This window comes from Suncus etruscus, chromosome 6 (genome assembly GCF_024139225.1).
Source record: "Suncus etruscus isolate mSunEtr1 chromosome 6, mSunEtr1.pri.cur, whole genome shotgun sequence".
Lineage (NCBI taxonomy): Eukaryota > Metazoa > Chordata > Mammalia > Eulipotyphla > Soricidae > Suncus > Suncus etruscus.
The window spans coordinates 77,322,829-77,332,719 of record NC_064853.1 but is presented as its reverse complement, the minus strand read 5'-3'; the positions used below and the strand labels follow the sequence as shown (position 1 = coordinate 77,332,719).

Here is a 9,891-nt window from a genome sequence, read left to right as displayed (position 1 = left end):
ACACTCTTGGCAGTTCTCAGGGGTTACTCCTGGCTCTGCACTCTTGACATATGCTCAGGGGACCATATGGGATTGAACACTTGTCAGTTTTATGCAAGGCAAGTACCCTACCTGCTGTATTATATCTCTGTGCAGGAACGGCATTTAAAAGGTAATTGAAATACTATAAGGTATATAGTTACAAGTTTGTTCATGATTTAGTTTCATGGAATATTCCATTGCTAATCCCTTTAGCAATGATTTTCTTGCCACCAATATCCTCATTTCCCTCCTGCCCTCTCCCCCATCTGCCTCTATACCAGACATTAGTCTTTCTGTCACTCACTCTCTTCTTTTTTTTCTTTTTAAGCAATGGGTTTTCAAAACTGTTACTAAAATGGTGTCATGCATATCACTTGACCTCCGTTTTGCATTGCATTTTTTTTGCACCCAGTGATTCTCAGGCTAACTCCTGGCTATACACTCAGAAATCCCTCCTGGCTTGGAGGGCCATATGGGATACCCGGGATTGAACAGAGGTCAGTCCTGGGTCAGTGGAGTGCAAGGCAAACACCCTACTGCTGCTCTACCACCCAGGCCCTGCATTCACTTGTTAAAAAGCTTTTTGTTTTTGTTTTGGAGTTCCATCCAGCAATGCTCAGGGGTTACTACTAGCTCTGCACTCAGCAATCACAACTGGTGTGTTGAGAACCATATGGGTGCCTGGGATGGAACCTCGATTGGCTGCATGCAAGGCAAACACCCCACCTGCTGTAATATTGTTTCAACCCCTTGAAAGACATTCTTTAATTGACGGTTTTTCTCTCTCATAAATATTTTTTTTAAAGTTTAACTTTTTTTTGACAATAAAATTATTTTAAAAGAAAACGTCAAGGCCATGTTTGAAGTTGTTTTCTGGAAGAAATATATAATCAAGAAAACCTTCCTTTGCGTTTATTGGAGATACTCACTGTGTGGAGAAACCTTATCTCCTTAACTCTCCAATGGACGAAGCAAACTTTACAACTGCATAATGACCATAACCCAGCTTACTGTACCAAAGACATTTTTAAAATTTTGTATTACATTTTATTACTGCAGCAATTTGAATTAAATAGCTGTCTTTGAAATCATGTTAGTTTTTAATTTTTATATAATATTGTTTTTAAAAAATAAGATATTTTAGTGTGATATAATCTCTAAAATATATTTATCTTATCTGATAATGACCTAATGAAACAGGCTGTTTAGAAACTATCATTGAATAATATTTTTTTCATTTCATTTAAACACTTTTAATGGACAAGTTGGCTTAAACAACTCCTAAATATCATAATTTTATACCTTCCCCAGGAGGGACTAACAATCTCAGTCCAGGCCAAAGAGATATAAATATAGATGAAAAGACACAGAATCCCTGAAGAGAGCTGAGAGATTTAGGTGCCTTGGACATGCCTGAACAGAGTGATTCCGGGTCGCCAACATCTTTACTGAGGGCACCTGAGCACCGTGGGTTTGAGACCAACCCCCACATAGAATCCCTGAAGAAAGCTGAGTGACTGAGGTGCCCTGTACACACCTGAACAGGATGAGTCTGGGTCACCACCGTTAATGCCACTACTGAGGGCTCTTGAGCACTTCGGGTTTGAAACCAACACCTGAGCAAGTTGGGCCCAGCATGACAACGAAGAAACAATACAAGCCAACATCAGAAATATTAAATGAAGATAACAGCTCTGATGACCCAAAAATGCCAACCACCTAATTAGCCTCTTAGGTAAGGAGCTTAGAGTAGAAAAAGGAGGGTGTTCATAGAACTCAAAGAAAGCATAGATCAAGCTGAACAGACACAGAGACAGAAATCAGAAAACTCTAGACTGAAATAACAGGATTGAAAAACTAGGTAGATGAAATAAAAACCTCAATAGAAAGCTTCTCCAACAGAGTAACAGAAGCTGAAGACAGAATCAGTGAGTTGAAAAATGAGATACAGAACAACTCCATACAGCAGAAGAGATTGAAAAAAAAAACCTCAAAGCAAATGATCAGACAATGAAAAAAATACTCAAGGGATGTGAGTAGATGAAAATTAAAGTCTTTGATAAATTCAATAGAAACAACATAAGAATCATTAGAGTCACAGAGACCCAGGAAGAAAATTCCAGGAAGAATCAACAGTTAAGGACATCATTATTGAGAAACTGCCAGAGCTAAAGACAGCATGTAACCAAATCCTGCATGCCCAAAGAGTACCAAATAAAAGCGACACAAAGAAAAGCACCCCCAGACACATCCTAGTCACAATGATAAATCCCACAGATACAGATAGAATACTGAAAGCAGCAAGGTCAAAATGAAATTACATTAAAAGGAGTGCATCCTTAAGATTTACAGTAGACCTGTCACAAGAAATCCTCAAGGCCAGAAGGCAGTGGTGGGATATAGTGACAAAACTCAATGAAATGAATGCTTCACCTAGAATACTATACCCAGCCAGACTCACTTTCAGGTTTACAGGAAGTATACATGGCTTCTCGGATAAACAACAGCTCAGAAACTTTATAAATCCAAAAGCAGCCCTAAAAGAAAAAGCTGAAAGGTCTACTTTAAGAAAAGAAACACCAAAAGATACATCAAATTTCTACACAAAAGATGACACTAAATCCCATGACAATTATTTCTCTCAACGTCAATGGACTAAATGCACCTGTTAAGAGACACAGAGTGGCAAAATGGATCAAAAAGCTGAATCCAACATTTTGCTGCTTGCAAGAAACACATCTAAATAATCAAAACAAGCATGGACTCAAAATCAATGCCCGGAAGAAAATCATCCAAGCAAATAACACCCTTAAAAAAAGCTGGAGTGGTCATATTAGTATCAGATGAAACAAACTATATACTCAGAAAAGTTATAAGGGACAAAGATGACCAATGTCCCAAGTGTCCCTCCTCCCCTCCCCACACCGGCCTGTATTCTAGACAGGCTTTCTACTTCCCTCATACAGTCACATTTTGTTATGATGGGCATTGGTGATGAGAATGTTTCACTGGTGAAGGGTCTTAAAATATGCATTAAAAAAGTCCATAATATTGCTTGCTTCAGCAGCACATATATTAAAAATAAATTAAAATAAGGGACAAAGATGGTCATTTTGTACTAATCAAAGAATATGTACAACAAGAAGAAATAATATTCATAAACATATATGCACCCAATGATGGACCTGCAAAATATTTAATACAACTCTTGACAAGCCTGAAAGAAAATATCAATACCAGCACAATAATAGTGGAAGATCTCAACACTGCCCTGACATCTCTTGATAGATCAACCAGGTTGAAACCTAGCAAGAATGTATTAGCTCTGAAAAGAGAAATGGAAGAAAATGACTAATAAATATAAATAGAGCACTCCATCCCCAGAAAACTGGATACACATTCTTCTCCAATGCACATGGGTCATTGTTCACAAAAGGCCACATGCTGGCCGACAAAAAAAATACCTTCATAAAGTCAAGAGGATAGAAATTATATAAACTACCTTCACAAACCACAAGGCACTGAAATTAGATGTGAACTACAAAGAAACACAGAAGAAAAACTTTAACACCCGAAAAATAAATAGTTCACTATTGAACAACCAGTGGGTCAGAGATGAAATCAAAAAGGAAATCAAAGCTTTCCTGGAAACAAATCTGTCAGAATTTATGGGATACAACAATAGCAGTACTAAGAGGAAATTTTATAGCCTTGCAAAAACACATCTGAATAGGAATACGGGGCCTATATAAAAATATTTATAATACATCTTTTAGAACTAGAAAATGTCCAACAAAAGGAACCAAAAAATAGGTAGGCAGAAGGAAATAACAAAGCTTAGAGCAGAAATCAATGAAATTGAAACCCAAGAAACAATTAGAAAGATCAACAAAAGCAAAAGTTAGTTCTTTGAAAAAAATAAACAAGATTGATAAACCACTAGCAAAACTCACAAAAAATGGAGAGAGAGAAATCTAATACTCCTGATTAGGAATGAAAAGGGTGATCATCACATATACTGCAGAGATGCAAAGTGTTATCAGAGACTAATTTGAGAAACTTTATGTCACAAAACATAAAAACCTAGAGGAAATGGATAAATTCTTAGACTCTTATAATCTTCCATGTTTAACCAGGATTGTATTGCCTATCTAAACAGACCCATCACTACTGAGGAAATGAAAACTGTCATAATGAATCTTCCCCAAAACAAGACCAGGTCTGATGGATTCACTAATGAATTCTTTCAAACTTTTCAAGAGGAACTTCTATCAATCCTCTTTAGGCTCTTTTATGAAATTGAAGAATCAGGAACACTCCCAAATAGTTTTTACGAAGCTAACATCACCTTGATACCAAAACCAGACAGAGATGCTGCAAAGAAAATTACAGACCAATATCCCTGATGAACACAGATGCAAAGATCCTCCAAAAAACTCTGGAAAACAGGATCCAATGCCTCATCAAGGAGGCCATTCACCACGACCAAGTAACACAGTAGTTTTCATCTCATGAATTCAAGGATGGTTTAACATCCATAAAAATCAACATAATATACCATAACAACAAAAAGAAAAAGAAAAACCATATGATCATATCAATAGATGTAGAGAAAGCACTTGATAAGGTCCAACACCCATTCTTGATACAAACTCTCACAAGATGGGAATAAAAGAAAATTTTCTCAATATAGTAGAGACAATCTACCACAAGCCAATGGCAAATATTATTCTCAATAGAGATAAACTAAAAGCCTTTTTTCTAAAATCCCGTAAAAGACAAGGCTGCCTTATCTCACCATTCATATTCAACAAGAAAAAGATATCAAGGGCATCCAGAAAGGAAAGGAAGAAGTTAAGCTCTCACTGTTTGAAGATGACATGATACTATATTTAGAAAACCCTAAAGACTCTACCAAAAAGCTTCTAGAAGCAATAGACTCATATAGCAAAGTGGCAGAATACAAAACTAACACACAAAAATTAATGGCCTTCTTATACACCAATAATGATAGAGAAGAAATGGATATCAAAAAAACAACCCTTTACATTAGTGCCACACAAACTCAAATATCTTGGAGTCAACTAAAGATATGAAGGAATTACACAAAGAAAACTACTAAGCCCTGCTCCAAAAATAAAAGAGAACATGTGGAAATGGAGGCATATACCCTGCTCATGAATTGGGAGGATTAACATTATTAAAATGGAAATATCCCCCAAGGCATTGTACAGATTTAAAGCATTCCCTCTAAGGATACCCATAACATTTAAAGACGTGGATCAACACTCCTGAAATTCACCTGGAACAATAAATACCCAAGAACAGCTAGAGCAACCTTTGGAAAAGGAATATGGGAGGCATCACTTTTCCCAGCTTTAAATCATATTACAAAGCAATAATCATTAAAATAGCATTATGGTATTTAAGTAAAAGCAGACCCTCAGATCAGTGGAATAAAAGTGAGTATTCAGAGAATGCTCCGCAGATATAAATTAATTAATCTTTGATAAAGAGGCAAGAAATGCAAAATGGAGCAAGGAAAGCCTCTTCAACAAGTGGTGTTAACACAACTGGACAGCCACTTGCAAAAAAAAAAAAAAACAAAAAAAAACAAAAAACAAATTCAGACCTCCAGCTAACACCATGCACCAAGTTCAAATGGATTAAAGATCTTGATATCAGACCTGAAACCATAAGGTATATAGAACAACACATAGGTAAATCACTCCAGGACATTGAAACTAAAGGCATCTTCAAGGAAGAAACAGCACTCTACAAACAAGTCTATGCAGATATACAAATGGGACTATATTAAGCTGATAAGCTTCTGAACTTTAAAGGAAATAATGCTTAGGATACAAAAGCAACCCGCAGAATGGGAGAAGCTATTTGTCCAATATCCATCAAATAAGGGGCTAATATCTAAGATATACAAGTTACTGACAGACTTAACAAGAAAAAAAATCTAACCCTATCAAAATATGGGAAGAAGAAATGAACAATTTCTCAAAGAAAAAATACAAATGGCCAAAAGGCACATAAAAATGCTCTACATCACTAATCATCAGGGAGATGCAAATCAAAACAACAATGAGATACCATCTTATGCCACAGAGACTGGCACACATCACAAAGAACAAGAACAATCAATGCTGGCAAGGATGTGGAGAGAAAGGAACTCTCATTCACTGTTGGTGAGAATGTCGTCTTGTCCAGCTGTTATGGAGAACAATATGGAGATTCCTCAGAAAAAAAAAACCCTGAAAATTGAGCTTCCTTTTGACCTGGCTATATCACTTCTAGGGATGTACCCTAGGAACACAAAAGTCCAATACAAAAATCCCTTCCTCACGCCTATATTCATTGCCATGCTATTTATAATAATCAGACTCTGGAAACAACCAAGATGCCCTTCAACAGATGAATGGCTAAAGAAACTGTGGTACATATACACAATGGAATTTTATGCAGCTGTCAGGAGAGATGAAGCCATGAAATTTTCCTGTACATGAATGTACATGGAAACTATTATGCTGAGTGAAATTAGAGGAAGAGACACACACACAGAATAATCTTACTCATCTATAGATTTTAAGAAAAATTAAAGACATTGAAATACTTCCCAGGGTTGAGGGATGGATGAACTGGCTCAAGATAGGAAGCTCACAACCAAAGTGGTGAGTGCAGTTAGAGAAATAACTATGCTGAGAACTATCATAACAAGTCAGTGAGTGAGGGATGCAGAAAGCTTGTCTTGAATACAGGAAAGGGTTAGGGGAGGGCAAAGATAGGGTCATTGGTGAAGGGAAGGTTACACAGGTGAAGGGGGGTGTTTTCGTTATGACTGAAACTCAACTATAACTATGTTTGTTATCACGGTGTTTAAATAAAGAAATTATTTACATATAAAAAAAGAAAATTCTCTAGGCTGGGGCTGGAGCTGTGGTGCAAGTGGTAGGGCAGAAAAAAAATAAGTGCTAAAATATGTGAAGAAAAAAGAAAATAGTCATAGGTAAACAAATTGTAAAATGTAGAAGAATGTCCAGACTTCTCAAAATTAATTCTATTCAAAGTAGGACTAGCAATCATCACCTGGCTTCTTTTCTTGTTTTTCACTAACAGTACTAATGAATATTTTTTGTGTGTGGAATACAAAATATATTCAAACATACCTGAAAATATTAATAGGATACAGCCATTTAAAGATATGATAGAAGAAAACTTCCTGAATTTAAATAATGCCTGAATTTAAAGAATTAAAATAACTACATTACTATATTATCCATTTTTGATGAAGAGCACTCAAATAATAAAATTAGGAAATATTCTAAAGTAAAAACATAGGCAGGTACATAACATAACCTTTTATGCCAAAAGAGAGTACAGCATGACCAAAGATATATTACAGCACTTGCCTTGCTTGCTGCCTATTAGATTTGATCCCCAGAACTTCATATCATCACTAAGAGTGATCCCAGAGCAGAAATACAGGAATACGCCTTAATTTAACCCCAGATATGGTCCAAAAATAACAACAAAAAAAGGAAACAGAGAAAGATTTTTTAATCCATATTGCTGACTGTGTCACCATCAGAACACTGTGTATTTGAGAATGAGTTGACTGGTTTTAATATTTAAATAACACTTAAATATTTTTCTCAATGTGTTTTTGATTGATTTGCCAATCACTTTTGGCAATGCTTATATGGATGGTTTTGTATATTATTAGAACAGGTTTCAGGGAAGGTTCTGAGTATTATAAGAATGCATTTCAAAGAGCTTTATGATCAATGTGATTCACTTTAAAGCAAAGAAATGAGTATTATCAGAGTAAGATAATAGAATTCAGAAGTCTCCAATTCTAGCCTTATTCTCTTTATAAAAGATTGTACTAATTGTTCTTAGGCAAGGCACTTTTTTTCTGCCTTCTTTGGTAATCATGACGATGGAATTAAGAATTAACTGACATTACTACAATATAAGTTAAAATGATTAAAAGAGATAATTGACTCAATGGAAATTTAAGTTGACACATTTAAAGATAGTTTTACCTCTCCCAACGGAGCTTACCTCATGCTCTAAGTTACCCCAAACAAGAGATTATCATGGAAAATTCTTAACTTTCTTGTATCTTGTGATTTTGGTATAGTTTTAGAACTATATACTTGTAAATAATTATGTACATGATCTTAAAATATATAGTAACCTTGATGTTACAAGTACTAGAAGTAATCCAATATTTAATGAGTATGGAGATTAAAAATCAGTTTGACAAAGTACTGGTGAATGGTGACTATATATTTGGTGATGAATTTGAATTAATATGTAGATATATACTTACACAGCTATAACATATATTTATGATATGTATAAAGTTGAGAAATGCTGTACATGAAACTTATGAGGTCAATTTTATAAAAGAGAAGGTAAGGAGACAGTTCAAATGACTAGTGTCAAAATTAGAGTTTCCCCAATTATTGCCAGGTATGTAACCCTAAAAGAAAGAAAGAAAGAAAGAAAGAAAGAAAGAAAGAAAGAAAGAAAGAAAGAAAGAAAGAAAGAAAGAAAGAAAGAAAGAGAAGTTTGTGTTTTTGTTAGATTTCTTTCTTTCTTTTCTTTTTTAAATATGGAACGCTTCACGAATTTGCATGCCATTCTTGCCCAGGGCCATGCTAATCTTCTCTGTATCGTTCCAAGTTTAGTATATGTGCTGCTGAAGTGAGCACTTTTGTTAGATTTCTAATTAAAAACTATATCTTTGAAGATTTCTAAATGCTACATTATGTAACGCAGGATCTCTCTATCAGAAATCATTATAATAATGGTTTTATATTTAAGCAATATATAAGCATTTTATTGCCTTAAGTAGTTTATTTTATACAAGAATACTGTAATATGATAACTGAATATTTTTCTTGTAAAGAAAAGATGTATAGAGTCTACAAGAAATGGATTTGCTCACTTGAAAAGTATACCCAGTGTTAATTTAAATTAAGAATGGTGACTCTTCATTCCCAAAGTTACTCATATGTACTTTCACACTGTAATTTTTTTCTTTTCTTTTTCTTTCTTTTTCTTCCTTCCTTCCTTCCCTTTTCCTTCCTTTCTTCTTCCTTCCTTCCTTCCTTCCTGCTTCCTTCCTTTCTCTCTATCTTTCCTTCCTTCCTTCCTTCCTCCCTCCCTCCCTCCCTCCCTCCCTCTTTCTTTCCTTTCTTTCTTTTCTTTCTTTCTCTTTCTTTCTTTCTCTTTCTTTCTTTCTCTTTCTTTCTTTCTTTATTCTTCCTTTCTTTTCTTTCTTTCTTTCTTTTTCTTTTTCTTTCTTTTTCTTTCTTTCTTTTTCTTTCTTTCTTTTTCTTTCTTTCTTTTTCTTTCCTCCTTCCTTCCTTCCTTCCTTCCCTCCCTTCCTTTCCTTTCCTTCCTTTCCTTTCCTTCCTTTCCTTCCTTTCCTTCCTTTCCTTCCTTCCTTCCTTCCTTCCTTCCTTCTTTCTCTTTCTTCCTTCCTTCCTTTCTCTTTCTTTCTTCCTTCCTTCCTTTCTCTTTCTTCCTTTCTTCCTTCCTTTCTTCCTTCTTTCTTTCTTTCTTTCTTTCTTTCTTTCTTTTCTTTCTTTCTTTCTTTCTTTCTTTCTTTCTTTCTTTCTTTCTTTCTTTCTTTCTTTCTTTCTTTCTTTCTTTCTTTCTTTCTTTCTTTCTTTCTTTCTTTCTCTTTCTTCCTTTTTCTTTCTTTATTTCTCTCCCTTTTTCTTTCTTTCTATTTCTCTTTCTTCTTTCTTTTTTCTTTCTCTTTTTTCTCTTTTTCTTTTTTATTTTGCTTATTCTAAATCAAACATTATATTGGGATAACATTGTAATTTGTTAATTCTATTTTTA

At 34.8% G+C, this 9,891-nt stretch overlaps 1 non-coding gene across 1 annotated transcript; it reads right to left on the bottom strand.

The window, feature by feature from the left end:
• Positions 1–8,644: 8,644 nt before the first annotated feature.
• Positions 8,645–8,750, bottom strand: LOC126013184 (U6 spliceosomal RNA). Its single transcript, XR_007497511.1, has one exon. It is a non-coding gene; the product is annotated as a U6 spliceosomal RNA (small nuclear RNA).
• Between the last annotated feature and the right edge of the window lie 1,141 nt (positions 8,751–9,891).